The following is a 22839-nucleotide window of genomic DNA, read 5'->3' as shown; positions in this document are numbered from 1 at the left end:
ATTCTTCTGTTGGATTTCTGGGATGGTGATTATTATATGTCTGGGTGTAGTTTTATTTTGGTTATGACTATTTGGAGTTCTATATGCTTCACTGATTCTGATGTCGGTTTCTGATCTCATGCTTTGGAAATTTTCAGCTATTACTTCTCTAAATATCCTCTTGATATCCTTTATGTTGTCCCCTTCTTTTTCATTAATCCCTATCAATCTTATGTTATTTTTCTTTGCATCATCTTGCAGTTGTTGAATTGTTATTTCCTGATTCCTTGTTATTATTATAAGATCTTCCCTTTCCTGTTCACTATCTGCAATCCTGTCTTCAAGGTCTGAAATTCTATCTTCACTTTCATTGAGGCAGTTTTTACAACTTTCAGTGGAGTTTTTTATTTCCTGTATATCTCTGTGCATCTTCATTATGTATTCTGTTTGTTTCTTATATTGCTCATCTAGGGATTCTATCTTTTTGTTTAGTTCCTCCAATTTTTTAACTGTGTTTTCTTTAGATATATTCAGAATCTCTTTCATTTCTTTTATCATTTCTTGTTTTACCTGGGAGATTATTTCAAGTTTGAATTCCTTTAAAGCTTCCTGGAGTTGCTTGTTAATTTCAGTAGCTATTATGTCCAATATTTGAAGTGAATGGCATATATTTTCTTCTATATACATCGCTCCTAGGGTTTCTTGAGATGGGCTGGAGGTTTGAGTTTGTAATTTGGTCTTTCATTTTGTCATTTTCCTATATTTCTGTGTTTCAAGTGTTATTTGAAAGCTTCCTAAGTGTCTGTTGAAAATTCACTTCTCTTTTTGCAGCTCCTGGGGCTCTGCAGTTCCTCTAAGCCACTGGGCCTCTAGAACCAATGGCCCTCTTCTGCCTGTTTAGAACTCCGTAGTTCCAGATAAGCTGGGCTCCAGGGACACTGTGCGCCCACCTGCTTGCTGGAAACTCCACAGTTCTCCAAGCGCAGCCAGAATGGGGAGGTGGATGTAGATGCCTCAAACCCACTTATCCACTTCACTGCACCCAGAAGCCTGGAAAGTCCCAAACAGTCTGGGCTTGGGGCAGAGTGCACTGAGCACTTACCACAGGCCATGGGACCTCTGGAACTGGTGATGATCGCCTGCTTGCTGAGATATCCACAGTCCTCCAGACACACAGGGAGATGGATGCAGGCTCCCCAGATCTGCCCAGCCCTTCCTCTGCAGGAGGAAATGGTGCAGGAGTCCCAAATAGGCTGGACTCCAGGGATAGTGTGAGCCTGCCTGCTTGCCAGAAACTCCACAGTTCTCCAAGCGCAGCCGGAATGGGGAGGTAAAAACATTGACTTTAATATTCATAGTAATGTTGGCAGTCAAGATGCAATTCTTTTGAAATGAAAGACAAAATGATGTAATTTAGCTACTAATCATAGAATAAAAATGTATAAGATTTTGGTTCAGCCACCAACTAGACCTGTGATTCATGAATGCCCTGCAATTGAAAGTCCTCTGGATCTTACTTTCTCATGAAGAAGTTTATAGCCACCTGGAACATGTATAAATTTTCCTAAGCAACTATAGTCAGATGCTACATGGTTTGCATCAGGAGAGATAGGGCTCAATTCAGAGCTCAAGGTTTCATAGTTCAAATTACTTTGCAGAGATAAATTGGATTTTAGAAATCCACTAAAATCACTACTGTTATTAAAACTACTACTATAAGCTATTTTCTTCTTCTCTAGTACTACTTGACTCTAGGTTACACATCAGGCACTGTGCTAGAAACTTAGGATCCAATCTTCACTCCAGTCAGTGATGTTTTATCTGCTGGAGTTTCCCTTGAAATAAAGACAGCCTTCAAAGACCTAACATTAACCAAAATATTTCATGAAGCACTCAAATAACAAAATGTGATAAGGATGGCCAAAGGAGATAATAAATTACTCAGACATTTAACAGATTAGTTGTGTTGTAAACTTGTACACCGCGCTTCTTTTGGGTTCATCTAGAAAAGATGTTTATCTACAGTATCACAATTCACTAATCTGCTACAATCAGTTTAAATGTAGTTGTTTTTTATATAAAAATCCAATTATTATTTTTTTTCTTATTTCCACTCATGGGTATCCTTGGAGGGAAATATGAGATTATGATGCTGTTGCTAGGAGACAATTATCCATAGATCTCCTGTGTTTTTAATTTTTTAATTTATTTGTATTTTTTTGTTTCCCATGACTTACCTCCCTATCCCTTTTAATTCATTTTTAATATTGTTTTGAGACAAACGTTTGCTACATTGTCCAAATAAGACACAAAATTGTGATCCTCCTGCTTCAGTCTCTTAGTTGGTGGGATTAAACCCTCCCATATCTTACCAGTGGAGGCACTCTATGTTTTCAAAGATATTGTATATAGTAAACATCCTGTTTCTTGTCAGTGGGTAAGAGCCCATTCTTTGTTTACAACCCAAGAAGTTGAAAACGTCTGCTAACAGTTCTGAAAATTTGGCATGTTACTTTGAAAATAGGTAAATATCCAGATACTTCAGTTTTAACAGTAATATCAGAACCCCCATATATTAAACATAGTAGACTTTTGAAATTCATACAAACTGTATTCTCAATTATGTGGATTGCAGAAATACAAAATAAGCAAAAAGATTAAGAGTTGCTGGTCCAGAACTTTGAAGTAAAAGTCACAATTATACCTCTACTTTTCTCCAACTACAGGGACAAGATTTTTATGAGTGATTCATAGTTAAAGATTAACAAAAGATTTTTCCCAATTAGGTTTTTCATTTCTGCATGCATCTTTGTACTTTCTTTTCCTTCACAACGATAAGGCCACATGTGAAATTTGACTTCATTTGAAGAGTGTATAAATGCACATTTTTATGTGCATATGTTTTTTGTTGTTGTTCAGATGGGCACATGTGCATTCTCATATATTTTTAGCTAAACTTTTTAATTGATGTATAAATTTACACAAATTCTTTGAGATTTGATACTTCTCCACCAAGCCAGTAAGGTTTCTTGTATCTGTTTAATGGCCCACTTCGTGGGGAGTAGAATCCAACAGCTTACAACATTCATGTAAACTTCAATCTGGAATACCTTCACTTTCCTTTTATTATGAACTGCATTTTGAAAAGCACACAACAAAACTATTCATATTAAAAATCACAGAGTATATTACCTTCAAAATGTAAAAACTCACTTTACTGATTGAAATATATATATACTCAAGAAGCAAGACCTACTTGTACTCTTTTAAAAGTAGTGACTACATCTATATTTATAGTGACTACATCTATAAAATTTTTTGAAATTGATGAACTACAAATAACAAGATCACGCCTATTTAAAATGATTTGATTCTAAATTGCAATTCTCTTTAGAGGGATGTAAATTGTAAGAAGAAAGAAAATAAGTTTATTTTACACTTTAAAACATAATATTCAAATTTTTACACCTTACAATTTCAATGAATAGAAAGTATTTTGGGGAAGAATAATTCTCAAAGTTCACAGTTTCTATTGGGTTAGTCTCTGAAGCAAAGGACATATGAATAGTATGACTACCTCACTTGCTGATGTGTTTTGCTTTTAAAGTTTATTGTTATGTACTTGGAATTTTGAAAGTTATTCATAATTAAGACCCAATAATCTATGATTTATAATGTGTAGTAGTTGAATTTGATTATCTAATTTATCTATATTCCTCTTTACTATGAATACACTTCACTACTGTATTGTAATTTTTCTGGTAGTTTATCCTAAGAAGGTAGAAGTTCCACACCAATGTTTACTTCTAAAGTTTGACACATTTATTAGCTTTATTCTTATTTTGGAATGATAAACAGCTGATTTTTTGCCATCATAATTATTCAAATATGATGCTACTTTCATGCTAAAAATAGAGAAATGTTATAGGATTTTAGTCAAGCACAAATAAATTAACATATTCTCAAGGAGCCCTTGATCATATTGTATTTTATGCATTTTCAACCACTAATCCTGTTAAAGTGAATTCAAAATATTTGTTTTAAAATTTCAAAGCATGAAATTAGATCAAAATGATCTAGTATTTCTACTCATACTGACCATTATAAGTAAAAATAAATATTTGAATAAAAGACCTATATATTAAAATTATTTAACCATAAAAATCCACTATGTGAAACACTGCTTATATCATAAAAGATGTTAAATAAGTTGTACTTGTCCATTAGCAACTATTAACTGAAAAACATTCAAATAACTTTTGCAAGAATTTTGTCACATTTTTAAATCATAGTGATTCTATATAAAAATAGAGGTTTTGGGTTTTTTCTCCCTTTTTACCATCAAGTCTTTCTGAAACACAGGCTATTTCTGATATTTCTAGAGGCATTTTCCTCAATCTCTTTTTTTTTAATTTTAAAAAAGAATAAAAATGATAGAGTTTTTAAAAATAAGAAATTAACACTAACTAATATTTTGCACAGTTATCTTAAAAGTAGTTGTTCAGATTATAAGATTTATGCATCAAATATCATCAATCTCCTGTTCTTCAAAAATATGAAAAATTATACTGATTTGTCTACTGTAACTTAATAAAGACTAGAATCTATATGCATTCTAAATACTGTTGTATTTCTTCAGATACAGTCACGTTAGCATGATAACTTGCCACTAAGGCAGCATTATAATCTCTGTCTCTCTCCTCTCTCACTCACTTTCTGGTGTGTTTGGTCCTATGGATTAAACCTAGGTAGGCCTTGTTCTTACTAGGCAATTGCTATACCCCTGAACTACGTTCACAGCCATTTTTATTTTTACTTTTTATAATTTTGAGCCAAGGTTTCTGTAAGTTTATCATGTTGTGCTGGAATTCACAATTCTATCTCAGCCTGTACAGTAGTTGATATTAAAGGTATGTATAACCAGGTCCAGCTAGCCCAATGTTATATCAATCTAATTTCCTGTAGTGATGGAGTTCCTGGTAATACTAAGGAATTCCACAATAGTACGCACATTGCTTACTATCTTTTTGCTTACAAAATGATTCATAATTCAGAAGCAGTGACATGAGAATACTATGATGAACTATTGAATAAATCTAATTGGGGCAAGTTAAAATATGCATAATATGAGTCACTATTTCAATGAAGATTGTTATTTTTTTCCCTAAATCTGGTTAAAGGGAGCCAGTATAGAATAATGCCCTTAAACAGACATTCAGCTTGTTGTCTTGAGAAATAATAATCTGTCAAGAGTTTGGTATTGGCTAATGGAGATTGGTCACTCAGGTAGAACGGCATTACTTTAGCTAAGTATTTGTTAATCTCCAGCTCAGCATTCATCTCTCCCAAAATTTTGTGCTGTTTGGCTCCTACTACTTGCCATATGTATCTTAGAAGTAGATCGAAATCACATTTGCTATACCCAGAAATAATTTCCATGATGTCATCAACATTGTAAGACAATATGTTTTGAGAGATAATGAAACAGTTGAAGTTCCTGTGTACTATCTGTTGACATGGAAGACAGGAGATATATCCCTGAGCTAATATTGTGAAGATGTGTTGCCTTTCATACAGCATGGAAACAATTTTCTGGTGTCCATGTTAATTCATATATAGCTGTGATAATTGACTGAGATCAACAATTGTCACATTTAACTCATGAGCTGCTGAGCTTCATTTATTTTTTCTGAGCTTCATTTTATCTTTTCCAGTGCATAGACCATTTCGGATCAACAATTGCAATGGAAGAGAAATTCTGTTTAAGTGTGCAAGATTTTTTTCATGCATAAACCAAACTGCAATTTTAAGTGCAGATAAAATAGAAATTTTCTTATATCTTTCAAGTCTTTCATGGTAGTATAAATGTTGGAATTGCCATACAGAAGATGCAAGCTTTACTTCTTTCCTGAATAAAATGGGATTACAGTCCTTTACTTTTTTACCTCTCTAGCAGCCCTTACTCCATGGCCCAGGAAACCATGCAGCTCTGTTTTATGTTTTTTCCACTATGCATGCAGTCTGCAGAGATAATATCAGAGTGGCTTTCCACTTTTACCATGTATACATCCATTTCCCAGATGACCCCAGTGAGATCCCCTCTTTGAGGAATAGATATCAGAGACATTTTGGGTTCTGCGAAAGTCTTGTCAGAATCATTATAGTGAGTAATACTTTAAAATTCTGAATATTTCATTTTCTCCAAAGTAATATAAAATATTTAGAAACTGAAATATTTAGAAGTCCCTTTGGGGAAAATTAGAAAGGTTATTTCTATTGTAAAACTATTTAAAGTTTATATTACATATTTTAATAGCATATATATATATATATATATATATATATATATATACATAATTTCCACTGTTTCTAACAATTTTCATCAAGGAAATATACTTTATTCATGATATCTGAAGTTCTAGAGATTATGTATTATTTCAAAACTGGGAATTAAATTAGAAACACATGGCTATCCAACTTGGTTGTTTCCTTTAGTATGTACTCTACACATGGATTTATTGTTTACTTTTCTTTTGTAATGTATGTTATAAGAATGTTAATTGATTTCCCATTGTTTTTAATCAAGGTTCTGGAGTAGCATAACCAAAGGGATAATTTTTGTGGGAAAATGCTTATGAAATTGTGAAGAATGATTAAGCAGTCTTTACAAGGTTATGTCTGTGTCTAATTTTGGGACCATGTCCACAGGCAGATGAAGATAATTTTTTTTTTAAAAAACAGAATGTTGAAAGTGAGTAATAACTTGGCATTCATTTTTTTTTCTTTTTGCTTCTAAACTTTATGAAGAGGGAGCTCTACAGAAAATAGAGTCCTTTGTCATAGAGTTGGACACAAATTTTCTACACATAATTGAAGATTCAAAGATAAATGAAGATTTAGGGAGAAGGTAAAGCAAGTAAAGACTCAATTGACAATTTTTGATAATGAAGTGAATCAACAGACTGTGAGCCTGCATTCTATAAGACTATTCCTTGTTCCCATCCTCCATGAGGAAGAAAGAGAATTCTGGGAAGTATCATTCTGTTGAGCAACGTTGTCATAAAACTAATTCATCAGATCCATCTTTCTCATTTCTGGGAATACCTGGCGCACTTAGCAAATCAAGTCTTTATTGTTCCAACCATTGTAATTACTGCTGTAGGACTTCAGTGAACCAGGCTAGCAGTATTAATTTTATAGACACCAATTAAATTCTGCCAATTGATCTATGCCACTTTGCAGTATCACTGATACTGAAATAAAGGAGATAATATATTCACTAATAGACCTGTTAAAATAGCATTTATAAGACATTCTTTCCTAAATCATTTCACCATTTCACATTTCTCAATTTATAGTCATCAATGGTCAATTCTCTTGTACAGTCTCACTTTACTAATGAGGGGAGATATGCTCTGGGCCTTTCTGGAAAACACAATGAGCCCGGATGAACAAATACAGATAACTTATCTTGCTAAGCACTTACATTTTTATTCCTCTAGCAGTAAAGATCCAGCATCTCAGCTTTATTTTATATAAGGCCACAATGGGTCCAGATTTCATTGATCCACCAAGTACACTACTGAATTGACTCATCACATCTTCAACTGTATCACATTCATAACTTAGCCCTATTCACTATTATGATTTCTTTTTTCTTTAGAATAACACATGCACAGTTCTTCCTCATAGACATTACCAGGTTTACTTGATACATATTGACAACAATGTAGCAAATCTTTTGGTTTTTATTCTATCTCCTTTTGGATCATCTTATTTCTTTTAAGTGTACTCTCTGTAATATAATTCTGGATCAGAGAGCTATGAGTGATCTCACTTATTAGTCTTAAAACAGTCTGTGTCTGTTTGAATTAAAGTTAACTGAGTAATTGCATCTTTTTTGTATCAGAAATTGAACTCAGCTATTGTGCTGTTGAGTTATATCCCAGCCCTAATTATGCCTTTTTGAAAAAGAGAATAAACCAAACAAAATGAAATAAAATAAAGTCAATAAAAACAGAACAATGAAATTAGCACAGGACTTCAAAAGAAGATAGTAGGAAATCAACGATGGCTACCGTAATATGTCTTATTATCTTCAAAACAGCTGCCCATACCATAAGACATAATAAAATCAAACAAAAGAAAACAACAAAATCAAACAAAAGTAAATAAAAGAATCAAAATGATACAGGACTTCAAAACTAGATAGTAGGAAATTAACAATGGCTACAACCTTTCCTTTGTAGATATGTGTCCACTTTCACTTTCACAGTATCTATTGAACTATCTGGATCTCACTGAATCCTGCAGGTTTTGTACCAGGGAGACAACATGATGTTCATCCACAAGTCCAAACCATTTCATCCAATATTGTGAACTCAGGTTGCATCCATTTACCTACAAAAGCCTTGAGATTATCTTTCTTTATAGCTGTGTAGCTTTCCATTGTCTAAAAATAAAAATACCATATCTGGGGCTGGGAATTTAGCTCAGTGGCATAAGCACCTGCCTTGCAAGCAGGCAGTTGTGAGTTCGATCCCTGGTACCGATAAAAACGAAAAAGACAAAAAAAAAAAAAAATACCATATCTTTCTTATTCGTTCTGTGGTTGATAGGCAAGTTATCCCTGCTTTGTTTCTGAGTCCTTTTGGTGTGGAGGAATGTCTTAGCTCCTCCAACCTTAGTCCATGAATTTCCTTTTGAGTCAAATGTATTTCTTGTATACAACATATCACTGGATTCTGTCTTCCAATCCACTGTGCCAGCATTACTTGTAATTGGTGAATTGAGGCCATCTATATTAATGGTTATGACCCACACAACATGGCAGAGATGAGACAATGCATAGTGGTCATAATCTAACTGAGTTTTAAAGGAAAAAGATGTCAGTTCTCTCAGTTAGGGAAATAATTTTTGTACCTAAACAGAAACTATTTTTCTTCAGTTTTAAACAATACAAATAGTGATTTAAGTAATCATATGAACTAAAGTCTGTATGAATAGCCCCATTTTAATCTTTAGTGTTCATATTTTAAAGTTCATATTCTCACTTTTAGTTAAGATAGGTATTTTCTTGCATTGTGAATCTTTTCTTTACATAATCAAACTTTTATTTGACTTTATTTGCTACCTAAGACTAGATGTTCCTCCAGGTCAGTCATAGGAACAAACAGGATTATAAATTTCCTGTGCTTAAAAATACCTACTTTAAAACCCACAAACGCCTTTATTATTTATGCTCTTTCTTCCACATCAATTTTCACAATGATTTTTTGAGACAGGGCCTTGCTGTGTAGTTTAGATTTGTCTTGCATTAACTTCGTTGTCCACACTGGCCTTAAACTCACGGCAATCCTCCCTTTTTGGATTTTTTCAGTCTCCAAGGGCTAAGGTTAAAGGCATGTGCTACCACACTCAGCTCTCAAAATGATGTTTATAGTGGAAAATGTGTTTAATTCATTCTAGAGGAATGTCTGGAAAAAGTCAAATTGTAATACGAGAAAATAAAATTAGATGTAAACGAGATTCGAATACATGGATACTTTCTCACTTTTGCTCAACAATTTCTACATGTAATCATTACCAAAAGTATAATTCTAGGATGGACTTGCAAAAATTACAATGATTGTTATATATGCCTCATACATTCTTTTTTTCCAGCATACTTCAAAACCTAAGGATCTGAAGTGATATTACTGTCTCGATTAAATGACCACTTCCCATGTTGTAGAGAGAACAGTTAATATGAGGCAGTCTCTCAGCATTGAGAAAGCCCAATTCTGAACAGCAGGCAACAGAAAGCTGGAATTTCAGTCCTATCATCCAGCAGAAGTGGATTCCTCAGTTTACAACAGTTTGGAAAAGAATTTTCAGCTTCAGGTAAGTGAGCAGCCTTAGCTAACACATAATTTCAGACCATAAGCAAAGAACAAAACCATATTGTACTAGTTTATTCACCAATTAAAAATTGGGAGGTGATACTTAAAAAAATAAACTATTGCAGTGTGACAATTTGGTACATAGCAATAGAAAATTAACTTAATTTGTTGTTCTGAACTATGCTATTAACAAATTAATTAAAAAGATCAACTGAATAGAGTTATTTCTTTAGCTCATTCTAAACTGGCATTTTCCAAGTATTTTGTCCTGCAATAATAATCATAGTCCTAACATATATCCAACATTTTATTTAGCATAGAAAACTATTTACCTTAATTAAGTCCCCATTGTTCTCTCCATCTTATATTCTTCTTGCGCAGGCCTTTGAATTTTATCTGTGACCAATTAAAGCCTTTGGCTGTTCCTTGGCTCGCCCTCCCTTGTATCTTGTGGAAAACAGCTCACTGGTCACTCCTCTTTCTTTCATGTGTTTTCTAGCACCTCTGGCTTTCTTCCTTTAGCGTAGGCATCCCTGGTGACTGTCTATTGTAGTGAACTGTATAAACAGTAACATCCATTCAATTATAAATGCCAGTGTATTATTTGAATAGAACAACATACACAAAGCATTTGACATCTTATCACAACAAAAACGTACATGTTTATGGTACCAACTCTCCAGGCTGGGATTTAGAACTGGGAATACACAGTGAGCCACTCCTGTGACCAAGGGAAGAAGGAACTAAATGTAAGTAACCACTAGTTTTATCTTTGAAATATTCAGTATTATTAACAATTCTGTATGTATTTTAATACTATTTTCTTTATGATAATCCAAAATAAAAAAATCAGACAATTTATTTCCAGTCAACTTTATGAGTTACATTTGTTTCCATCTGTGAGGGTTATACGCTCTCAAAATCCTCGTTTAGATTAGTACTGTTTCACTGTGCTTTTCTTGATATCCTTTCAGATCCAAGTCTGAACTACCATAGTGTTAGGAACACAGCTAATCATAAGATCACCTTAGTGATGAAGAGAAAGTTTTCTTCCAACATACTTGGTAGCAAAATTTCTTAAGCCTTAGTCTGGATTTAAATCACTAATGAACATTGTTAAAATCAAGTTATTTGAAAGCTCTGCTGTGTGCTTGAGTTTCTGCATTTTTAATATGCTCCTAGGAAACTCAGATGCTGTTAAAGCCAGATCACTCTTCAAGTTATACAAATAGATTCACAAAACATATTTGTTATGACTATTGTGCAATGAATACATATTTTATTATCATATTATCACTTATCAATTGTACAAATTAATTTGTACCATCGTGATCTGAGATTGGATGTTTTATAAATGACAGGATTTTATTTCTTATAGATTTGGAGCCTGGAAAGTCCAAGATTAAGATAATAACAAATTGGGTCCTTGTTACGGTATGAATATAGAAGTTTCCTCAAAGCCTCAGGTGATAATATGTGTAGTTTTTCAGAGGTGAGTGGATAAAGGGTGTGTGATGCTAGAATTACTGATGGTGCCATTCTAGGATTAAGGCTGCCTCCCCCTGAGTGTGAATGCCACCCACCCAAAGTGTGGACAACCTTGATAAAATATAAGAGACAGAAGAAAGATCACTGCTTGTCACTCGCTGCTTTGTCACCTTCTGCCTATCCTGTTTCTCCTTTGCTGTGCTACCTTGCCTGGAACCAGGCAACTGTGAAATGAAACTTCCACATATTTGAACCAAAATAAACCTTTCCACCTTTAATGATGTGTGTCAGGTATTTTTTCTCAACAAAGAGGAAAGTAACCAAGACAGCTGCTTTCACAATGGAACCATCCTTTATATAATTTGTTTCCAAGTTGGAAAGAATTAAAATATGTGCTAATACTCTAAAGATTGTATTTCAGTTTTTTACATGTTGTTCATGTAATTAATTGTAGAACTGTCGGTTGATAGAATACATGATTGACACCTATCATCACAATATTCATCTGACAAGATTTTATGGCATTGGTCGATGAAAGAAAGTAAAAATGTGTAATTTTAATGTTGATGCACAGACTCCCTATCTAGGGCTTTTTTAACCCACATATTCCAACTCTAATGTAAAGAAAAAATATTAAATCTTGAAAGGTGTCTTTGATGACAGAAGAAATAGCTCGTGAAATAAATCACTCAATATAAAAAATTTGGGAAGCAATTCTAAGAACTCAACAAAAAATTAAAATTGATCAAATATTTTTTATCTTATTATTTCTACCATTAACAGAAAGTGAAAATCAATCAAAATGCAGTCTTCTAAAATGTGCTCAAATTTTTCAACTAGATTTCAAAATAGTAAGTGATGTCTCTTTTCAGTATCTATGGACCCATACTTAACTTTTTATGAGATACTCAAGTCAATATTCATTAGGGTATTTTGATACAGATGTGAATTTAGGTAAACCCATACATATATAAATAAAGTCTAAGGCAGCTATTATCAACTTCTAAGAAAAGGTGATATGGCATATAGTTTTAAGAAATATGATTTTAAAAAGTCTTAAATTTTTCTTCTTTATAGACTGAAAAATCATTATTTGGAGAATTTATTAGATTTGCTTTTTTCAGTATTTATCAATAGCATCCTGTTTCTATACTATTTTGATTTTTCTAACAAATTTCATCATAACTGTTATTGTCAGTAGTATCCTTTTGAAGATTATTGCTTTGTAGATTTTGGCACAACCTAAAACACAAACAATAATACACAGCCTTATTGTATTTACAAGACAATAATCACAATTCGATATTCTTTAGTGCTTTAGAAACTTATCTTTCTAATGTTTAATCTTCTCTCTAAGGCACTCATTATATAATTAAATTTGTTCTCCTTTTCACACACAAAAAAGCCAAAAGAAATGGAAAAAGGAAGGAAGGAAGAAAGGAAGCAAAATTGGATCAATAATCCTAAATTCACTTATTTTTTTTTTCTTATTATTATTTAAATATTTGCCTGGTTTATAAATACTCTGTAAAGCAAATGTATACAGTTAAGTGAATGAACATTTAAAGAAATATGACTTCCCTCAGAAAGTAATTTTTAAAAGTCTTTAGGGAGTATATTTGCTATCATTTGAAAGCTTTTTATCTATTTATTTATTTAGTATAATACTGGGAATTGAAGCCAGGGTGAGTTCTCTTCCATTGAATTATATCATTCAGCCTTGAAATTCTTCATATTTATTTATATTATCAGAATGAGCATATACTACATTTATTCAAAAAATCAAACCAAACCAAACCAAATAAATAAATAAAGAGATCTCTTCAGATAGCCATTTTAGTTCATTCTTCCTAATGCAATATCCATTGATTGGCTGTGTGTGTATTTGTAGGTGAACACTAAAATAGTACTATCCTATGGCTACATGCATATATCCATTTTTCTAGCATCAGAGTTTCAGTTTAATTAGAAAAGGGCATTTTGTTACCTACTGTGTTGGCATACTTATTATCCTCTTTCACTTTCATAACAGTTCTGAGACTATGAATTATAAAATTACCTTGGGCACAGCTAACAAAATGAACCTTAAGACTATTGATGGAATGACCAGGGTAGACTCCATAGAGATCTCAATTGTGCAACAATGGTTATACATTGAAGATAACACTTCATCGTGGAAATATTGTTGTATTTGACACCATTAAGAATACACAATATGTCAGAAGAATTCAGATGCTTCAGCAATTTTAATAGATAACCCGATTGCAGTTATTCAACAGTGAAAAGAATGTGTATCTTAGAATCAATTGTGTGTTATAGTTTAATTTAGAATGAATTTCAATGACAGGTTATACGTTACAGTGAATATCATTTGAAGTAGTTGAAAATTAATATTTTAAGAGAAACAAATTTCACGGTTACTTTTAAATGGTCTCTCTTCACAATTAAAGTATGAGGCTATAATCAAAGAAGTTATTAAAGTTCTAAATGAACCCTCTTCATTAATTTCAAGTAAAACTTAATGCGTTATTACACAAAAGTTCATTGTTGTTTATTCTCTAAATCACTGTCTCCATAACTGTATTCAATAAATATAAAGTCAGAAGTGAGGTTTTCTTGAATAATTAAAGAGGCATGTCTGCTGCATAGGCTCCTGCTTCTCCTGGAGTCTTGCCCTCTGAATGTAACATTTCGTTCTGACTCTCCTGTGCTTGGCACTAGGTCAGAAGAGCGTTCGTTAGTGCAGTAAGTGCAGTCAGATAGCCTTACAAGCAAACATCTTTTACAAGTAGAACCTCCAGGGTAGACCATAATTTTTCTACCCTGTTGAACTTACCTGACAGAACAAGAAATACAGCTCCGAAGAGCTGTAGCCAACAGCACGTTACATTTTCAACCAGACATTCACTTAGCTTCGCAAAACAAATCAGATTCTTTCAGGAAGACTGCTTTTTCTAGGTTCTCTTTTGTTCCAAACAATAAGATAACTTTAAATGGAATGTGTTGTAAACACTAATATGTACTGATAAGGAATAGATTACCAATGACTTGAGGAGGTACTGTATAATAATTAATAGTGCCTCAAATTATACCTTTGCTGATCTTAAAGACGATATAAGCTTAAATAAAAGCAATTTAAATGCAATGTGACTAAATTTTCCTTTAAAATATTGTTTAAATTCTAAAAGCATGAAATAAGCTTTTTCCTTTTAAGTTGGGCAGTTTCTTCTTTTGAATTTTGTCAAATTATCATTTTCCAAAAACAAGATATATGCCTCAAATAAAAATAGAAAAAAATATATACCGAAGACTATTAAACTACCACTATGATGGTACTAATAGAGGTTAATTCCAATAAAATTTGAAAAACAAGTGTGTCTTAATGTACTTACAGTGCAGCTTTAGAAAATAAGATTCTTAGATAAAACACGTCCATGTTCATATATTTAAAAGCAAAAAATATGTAGCATATGATAACATCTTTTCTATAGGACAGAATTCTACAAATTGGCATATAACTTCACTATGCCCAAGGCTTATTTAATTAATACATAAAAATTCATTCTTCTTAAAAATTAAATAATGTTTGGTCCATCCTATTAATACTGTAGGGTGCCACTGAATGAACACATGTTTTCTCACGTTTTCATCATAATTTTTTTTTATTTTCTTTTATTGGCAGAACATCTAAAGAGCACTAAATATTTTGCTCTGCCTCAATGTTGTTAGTAGTTAAGCGACCTGAAGATGCTTTAATGAGGGTCCATATGTTAGTGTATCTATCAAGACATTGAATAGTTTTGTTATATCATTCAATTATTTTGATACTTCTCAAATGCTAAGACAGTTATTATACATTTCAGGTGACACTACTATCTCAAGTGAAACACTATAAATTAATTATAAAATATTTTCATTTTTTAAAAAATATTGAAAATGTCCTAATTGTAGTGATAAAAGATAAAAATATTCATGAATTGGGACCCATTGGCTATGTTAGTGAATTATGAACCTCTCAAGAACTGTCATTTAAAATTCATGTTTTAAGTTTGAACAGTATAACAATCACTAAATATATTGTAGCAAGATTCAAGGTTATTTTTCAAATATATTTCTCTTGGAGTAGTTCTGTCTTAACAGCTTCACAATTTCTGTATCTTTGTGATATCTTATATTAATGAATATGCATGCAAGCAATAAAAGCATGGTAATTGACTTTTTTCTGCTCCTCTGCAAGTTATATTCTAATTGATATTTATATTTTATCTGTCATAATGTGATGACAATACTATTATAATAAAATTGCCAGGCTTACTCACATGACAGAGAGGTACTTTGTAAGTTGAAGCAGGATGTAAGCTTCTTTTTTTTATTTTTTTCACTTTATTTTCTTTTTTTGCTTCTACATAAACTCAAGTAGAGAACAAAAATAACAAGTAATTGATTTAAGGGATTCCATACCTCAAAAAATATTGGGATGAAGATTTGATCCTGTCTTCCTTAGCTGATTGAAAGGATCGAGCTAATGTTCATTAAAGTCTTCAGCATGCACTGAACTCTATTTTCTCTTCACTGCCCATGGAAACTAGTCACTCGCATTACCTAGCATTGCTAGTACACAGTTTAATATACACTAAAAAGTTTTGCTTAACTGTGGAAAGCTCTTTTCAGGTTAGAAAACCAAAACAATATAACTCTACATTTTACTAAATGATTGTAACTAGGAGGTCAAATTGTGTATCTAGCTGTGAGAGATGGATACGGTCATTCTTCTTTAGGGTGGATTCATTTTGCTTTCCCCAGTTCACTTTTATACCTCTTTACACATGCAAAACGCTGAAAATATTAAAAGTTCCACAATTAAGTACTTCATAAATTTTATTAAATCTTATTACAGTATATTTTAGATTCATTATGCTTTATTATAAGCTCTTATTTACCCATTACTGGGCTTAATTTATTAATGTATAGGAAAAGATATGCTATACAAAAGGGTCAGTATTCTCTGAGGCTTTGAGCATTTTCTGAGTGTAAAGGTGCATCATAGGATATGATGGGTGACTGGGATCCATCTTTTCTTCCAAGGCATTTCCATAGGGAATATGAAGAATATTGGAAGCATCTTAAGATTTGGACTCAGTTATGTGTGTTTTCAGTCATGTTTTATTCTTTTACTCTGAAAGTAGCTTCATGCTGAAACATTTATTTATAAATATATAAATATAAGGTAAGAAAATATGTATAAATATTACATACATAGTAATTAAAACTACAATAATAACTTATTTGAATTTTCTTGTTTAGCATGAGGTTTTAAAATTTCTGTTTCATACATGCAAATTAAGGGCATGATAAATTTAAACCAAAGTGAATTTTTATTCAAATATGCTGATAATAGAGAGATGTTTTCATATTGAAAACAGTGTCAGTTGTAAACCTAAACTAAATGGATATATATATATATATTATTTACAACTTCCATTTGTAATTTCAGGAGCAAGTTGCTCCAAGAATAAGGAAATTATCTGAAGTCCTATTGTCAAAATGTGACGGAGGCAGTGTTTTGAATCATGACTTACTGTGGAGCTGTAAGGTGACCCTGCAGGATATATTTCGTGCTCTAATTACTCTTGTCCTGCCTTGTCAGCTAATATGACTGCTGAACTTACATGAGCCTGTTCAAATGTACCTACCATGGAACACAAAGTGAAAGGAGTGAGATTTGTAATACAACTTTGAAAAATTTGACAGAAAAACGAATGTGAAATCTTTTTGAAAAGAGAAAGTAAACCATATGTGAACTCAAATAAAATAGAAAAAGGAAATACAAAAGAGAAAATGGACTGAAGCATGAATCTAAAGTATTATGGTAGTTAGACTGATAAAGTATGGAACTTCAATGACTATTTGATTGGTGAACAAATATATTCTGTACAATAATTAATAAGAATGCTTTCCTCTTTAGGGAAATTATTCAGTGTAGTCAGAAAGATAAGCAGGCAAACAATTACCAAACGACATAATAATTTTATGATAGAATTCTCAAGAATTCTACTTGTTATTTTTAACTTTCCTTTGAAAACATTCTCAGGATAAGAATGAAGATGTGAAGGTTTCAAACACAAAAGCATAAGTGATTTATGATTATCTATATATACTGCAGTCTGACTGATTTGTTTTTAACACTGAGCATATCAGCAGGATGGAGAAGCAGTTCTAAGACATCAGGAGCCTTTCACCCTTCCTCCCTTCTCTTTCTTGTGACCTATTGAAATGTCACCTAGATGCCCAGATTGAAGACATGGTAAACAACAGATAGGGGAAGAACTGAGCCACTGAAAGCTGCTGACCACGTTCAATCCACGTCATGTGGGAGAGCACTACTGCAATCAGAAAAATCAATTTAGTAGTCCAAAAGTACCCACAGCTATATTATCTGGACAATTAAGACTCCAAAACCACTTGACAGAACTGTACACTTGAGAACACTAGACAATGATATTGCTTTTTTCTGTTTGAGATTTCCAGAAGCAAAGGCAAAGAGAGATATGGGTACTTGATAAAATGATTCTTACAGGGATATTATCTGTAAAGTGATCAAGGAAAAGATAGAAGTAGAAAATAAACTCAGCAGACATCAAAAAGGAACTATATGTACTCTGAATCAAATGGGAAGCACAAAGCTCAAATGCTAACAGAGTTAATTCTGCAGTGAGAAAAATGACAGTCATCTCTTGTCCTGGTATAAATCAGTTATTGGCCTAGGGCTTCTCCTTAAAGAAATATTCTATGACTATAAATGTGAAAGAAAGCCTCCAATACCAGAAGACTCCAATTCTGAGGAAGGCTATTCAGACAATTTCAGAATTTTCAGTTTTAATAAAGTGTCTGTATAACTTCATCATTTATCTAATTATTTCCTTATAATAAAAGTTAATGAATAAAATTGTGTTCCAGAGGCTCATCACGCACTTTAAAAAGTCTTCTTAATGCCATGTCAGACTATGCTATCAAGAAAGATTATACCAATTTTCTAACACATCATGCATTATCAATGATTTAATCAAAAGGATGAAAATATGGTATAGAATTCATATTGAAAGAGGTATAGGTATAACTGAGACTCTGCATGAAAACAGTAAGGTCAGCATTGTAGATTAATTATGTGGTGAGAAGAATGATAATTGGTATTAGTATAAGATGATGACCTAGTCAAAATTCTAGTGTAACTTATAACTTTCACAAACTTATGGATAATTATTACTATGTTATTTTACAGATGTGTTTACTGCAAAACAGTGAAGATAAATGACTTCTTGCATAAGTTTAAAAAACCAGAAAATTTTTGCAGAGTTCAAATCTAAGAATTTTTAATCTGAAAATTATTATATGCAACACTCACCTGTTTAACCTCTATTAGTAGCTAATGAGTAAAGAAGCAAGTTGACAAAAAATTGCTTAGTGAGTCACATATACCTGAGCAACTGGGTCATCTAAGGTGAAAGGAGGAAAGAACAGAGACTAATTATACACATATATATTTTTTATTAATTTTGAATTAGTTCTGCTATCTTAGAGATCTTAAAGTATATACATGTATATATAAATATACATATATATTCATTGTGTTTATATATATATATATATATATATGTGTATATGTATATATTCAAAGGAACAGAAAACTTTGCAAAATATTCCTAGAATACACAAATAATTAACTATAGTGGGTCTAAAGAATGATGGAAGAGGGGCTGGGGATTTAGCTCAGCGGCATAGCGCCTGCCTTGAAGCAGGCAGTCGTGAGTTCGATCCCTGGTACCGATAAAAAAAAAAAAAAAAGAAAAAAAAAGACAAGAATGATGGAAGAATTATCTTTAAAAAATGGAGAAACAAAATATCTGGAGGTAGAAACAAAAGCTTTGAAAATACGGTGGAAAAGAATTGAGATATGGATAGGTATTCATAAATGAATATTTTCAGTGATATTTGACCTTTTTAGAACTTGACAATTAGCAATTAAGTGTTTTCTTCTGAAAGTATTATGGAAATTGAGCATTCATTATCCAGGATGCTTTTCAATACTTATCAAGATCTCAAAGATAGCAGAACTAATTCAAAATTAATGAAATATGCACAATTTAAACTGCATTAGATAGATATTGATTGTAGGTCTTTAATTGATGGAGTTGTATTAAGTGGTTCTTAGAAAGCACACAACCTTTGTAACTACTCACACACTTAACCTTAAAACCAGTAAAATAAATCAGACGTTTTCAAGTTAAATACTTTTCACTACTCTCCAAAGAAATGGATTAACAAATAATTCCATGAAGATATTTTGAAATATCAAAACAGTAAGAAAAATACCTCAAAAAAAGATGAAATGCATAGTGTATTTTGAAAAGCTCTAAAAGTATATTCCATGCAAAAAAGTCTTTCCTAGGTACAATCTTTTCTATTTTAAATTTATAACTTTAAATCTATTCTCTTTATTATGCTTAAAATTTAGTAATTGAGATGGAACTAAGCTAGCATTAAACCAATAAAATATTATTCTTTTTTGCTATGTTTTTCTAATGTATTTATTCTTTTGTGTTTTATATAAAAGTACTTTTTTTTTTACTTTTTATTTATAACTTAAAGAGATATGCATCTTTGCTGTATTCTATCTGGATAAAAAACTTCTATACTTGCCATAGACTTCATATGGGTTGCATTCACTCTATAATATCGTAACACATAAACAAGGAATGTATTTTCATGCTCCATTTTATCTATTTTTTCAAATACAAATATTCTTAAATATGTCTTTTCCAACCACCAAGTCTTCATGAGAATTCGAATTAAATTAACAAAACTATATGTAGCTGAGCATTTCTTCAATTTAAAACAAATTGTAAAAGAATAATTTGATACTCTATGTTATAGTGCAGAAATTGCCTTAAAAGCACCAGGCAAGAAATAGTTAATTTCCTCCTTCTAGTTGACTGTTGTCTGTATGAATATTAAAGACAGATTAAAAAAAAAAAAAAAAAAAGAAAAGAAAAGAAAAGAAAAAAAAAAAAAAAAAGCTTGCCACAACCTTAACAGAGAAAATTATTTTTTTACTTGAAGTAGGATACTAGGAAACTTGCTGACGTAAAAGAGTAAAACCCTCTTAAGCATCCCATTGTTGAGAGACAGGCAGGGATAATGCTTTATTGACATCTACTTCTTTAAACTGATCCCCACATTCAACTTAAATGAAAAGAAAGAGAAATCTTCATTTGAACATAATTACTGATTTGAAAGAAAGTCAATGCCAAAATTTGACAAAGTATCTCTAAATATATATATTCTACTCTCACTTTTGTACATTTTACTTTAGAATTTCCACAGTGATCTTCAATGAAGCCTCTTTAATCTAAAAAATTTTGATTAAATAAGAGATATTGCCTGGCTTTCCATTTCCCTTTAAATCATTAGTCATAAAATTTGGGTAAAAAACTACTTCATTTAAACTAGTGTTACATGCTTATGCCCTTCTTCTTTTTATTTATTTTAACTACTGTTAGGTTTTTTGGTGCAGTTGAGAGACAGAGAGGCATAAAGTGGCATTTAATGTGGACAAGGGAGGGTTGCAGGAGAGTACAAGGTTCCCCCTGACCAGAACAAAGAAGTGGCTGGGCTTTTATTAAAGCTGAGTGGGTGTGGAGTTTGGGGAGATGGGCAAGGTGACAAATCAGCAGCTGATAAGAGGAGCATCTGTGTCTGCAGAATTGGAAGAAGAGGCTTTTATTTGGGAATGAGGGAAGGAGAAGCATGAAGATGATGTACCATTGTTATACAGATTCAATGCAATCCCAATAAAAATACCATCAACATACCTTATAGATCTAGAGAAATCACTCCTAAGGTTCATCTGGAACCAGAAGAGACCTAGAATATCAAAAGCAATTCTAAGCAACAAAGGCAAGGCAGGAGGCATCACAATCCCTGACTTGAAGTTATACTACAAAGCAACAGTAGTAAAATCAACATGGTACTAGAATCAAAACAGAGCAGAGGATGAATGGAATAGATTAGAAGATACAACCACAACTACAAACACACTCAACCACCTTATCTTTGATAAACGAGCCAAGCAGGTTCACTGGAAAAACGACAGTCTTTTTAATAAATAGTGTTGGAAAAACTGGCTCTACATTTGCCGAAAACTAAAACTCGACCCAAGCCTATCACTATGTACTAAATTAAAATCTAAATGGATTAAAGATCTGAATATTAAAACAGAAACACTAAATCTATTGGAAGACAAATTAGGTAGAAACCTTGAAGACATAGGGGTAGGTAGATAATTCATGAACAAGACTCAAACTGCACAGGAAATACTTCCCAGAATCAGTAACTGAGACCACCTCATATTAAAAAGTTTCTGTAAGTCAAAAAAAATCTCCAGCATAGTGAAAAGAAAACCCACAAATTGGGAAAAGATCTTAGTGAACTCCCCCTCAGACAAATGACTTTTGTCTAAAATATATAAAGAATTAAAAAAAAAATCAGACCTCCAAAATTCAAAGACCCAATCCAAAAATGGGCATCTGAGATGAATACACACTTCTCAGAGGAAGAAATATAAATGGCAAATAAATACATGAAAAAAATGTTCATCATCATTGGTTATTAGGGAAATGCAAATTAAAACCACACTGAGATTCCATCTCACTCCTGAAAGGATGGCCAGCATCAAGAAAACCAACAACAACAAGTGCTGGAGAGGCTGTGGGGAAAAAGGAACTCTCCTACACTGTTGGTGGGAGTGTAGACTGGTACAACCTTTGTGGAGGTGTTCCAGAGGTCTCTCAATCATGCTGGTTCACCACCATAATAACTTGGAAAATACCATCTGGGCAGAAACCCATCATCTACATTTTCAGGCCACATCCTCATCATATCAAGTATTTAGGAATCAGTTCCTGTATTGACTTGCGGATTCCATTATAATCTGGAGCTTGATGTCCAACATCTTGAAAATCCTGTGTCTGCACTGTATTTTTCTAATGTCGCACAATACTTCATATTCTGTAGGTTATTTGCTGTAGTTTTATTGAGATTTTAATTAAATTGATTGCTTTTTGAAATATGCAAAGAACAGAGTTGAATTAAATAAAATGTTGAGCTTCTAAACTAGTATAATTGACAAAAATGAATTAAACCATGTCTTTAATGTCACAGAACAGACACAAGTATACAGAGAAGGGAATGAATGAAGTAGTTAAGGATGCAAGACCGCTTGAAACGAAGGTATTGATCAAATAATTTAGGTCACTTACTTCTCATACGGTTGCTGATATAATTACACTTAAATTTTCCATTTGACATTAGTTTTGTTCTTGTCCTATCTGTTTCTCATTTCTCTTTCTACCTTTTCTTTTTGATTAAATATTTTACATATTCACATTGATCTCCATTGCTGACTTGTTATTATAACACTTTGTTATTTTCATCA

This window comes from Cavia porcellus, unplaced genomic scaffold, assembly GCF_034190915.1.
Source record: "Cavia porcellus strain 051 isolate PalLab524CR breed Dunkin Hartley unplaced genomic scaffold, mCavPor4.1 scaffold_15, whole genome shotgun sequence".
Lineage (NCBI taxonomy): Eukaryota > Metazoa > Chordata > Mammalia > Rodentia > Caviidae > Cavia > Cavia porcellus.
This window is presented reverse-complemented; position numbering follows the sequence as displayed.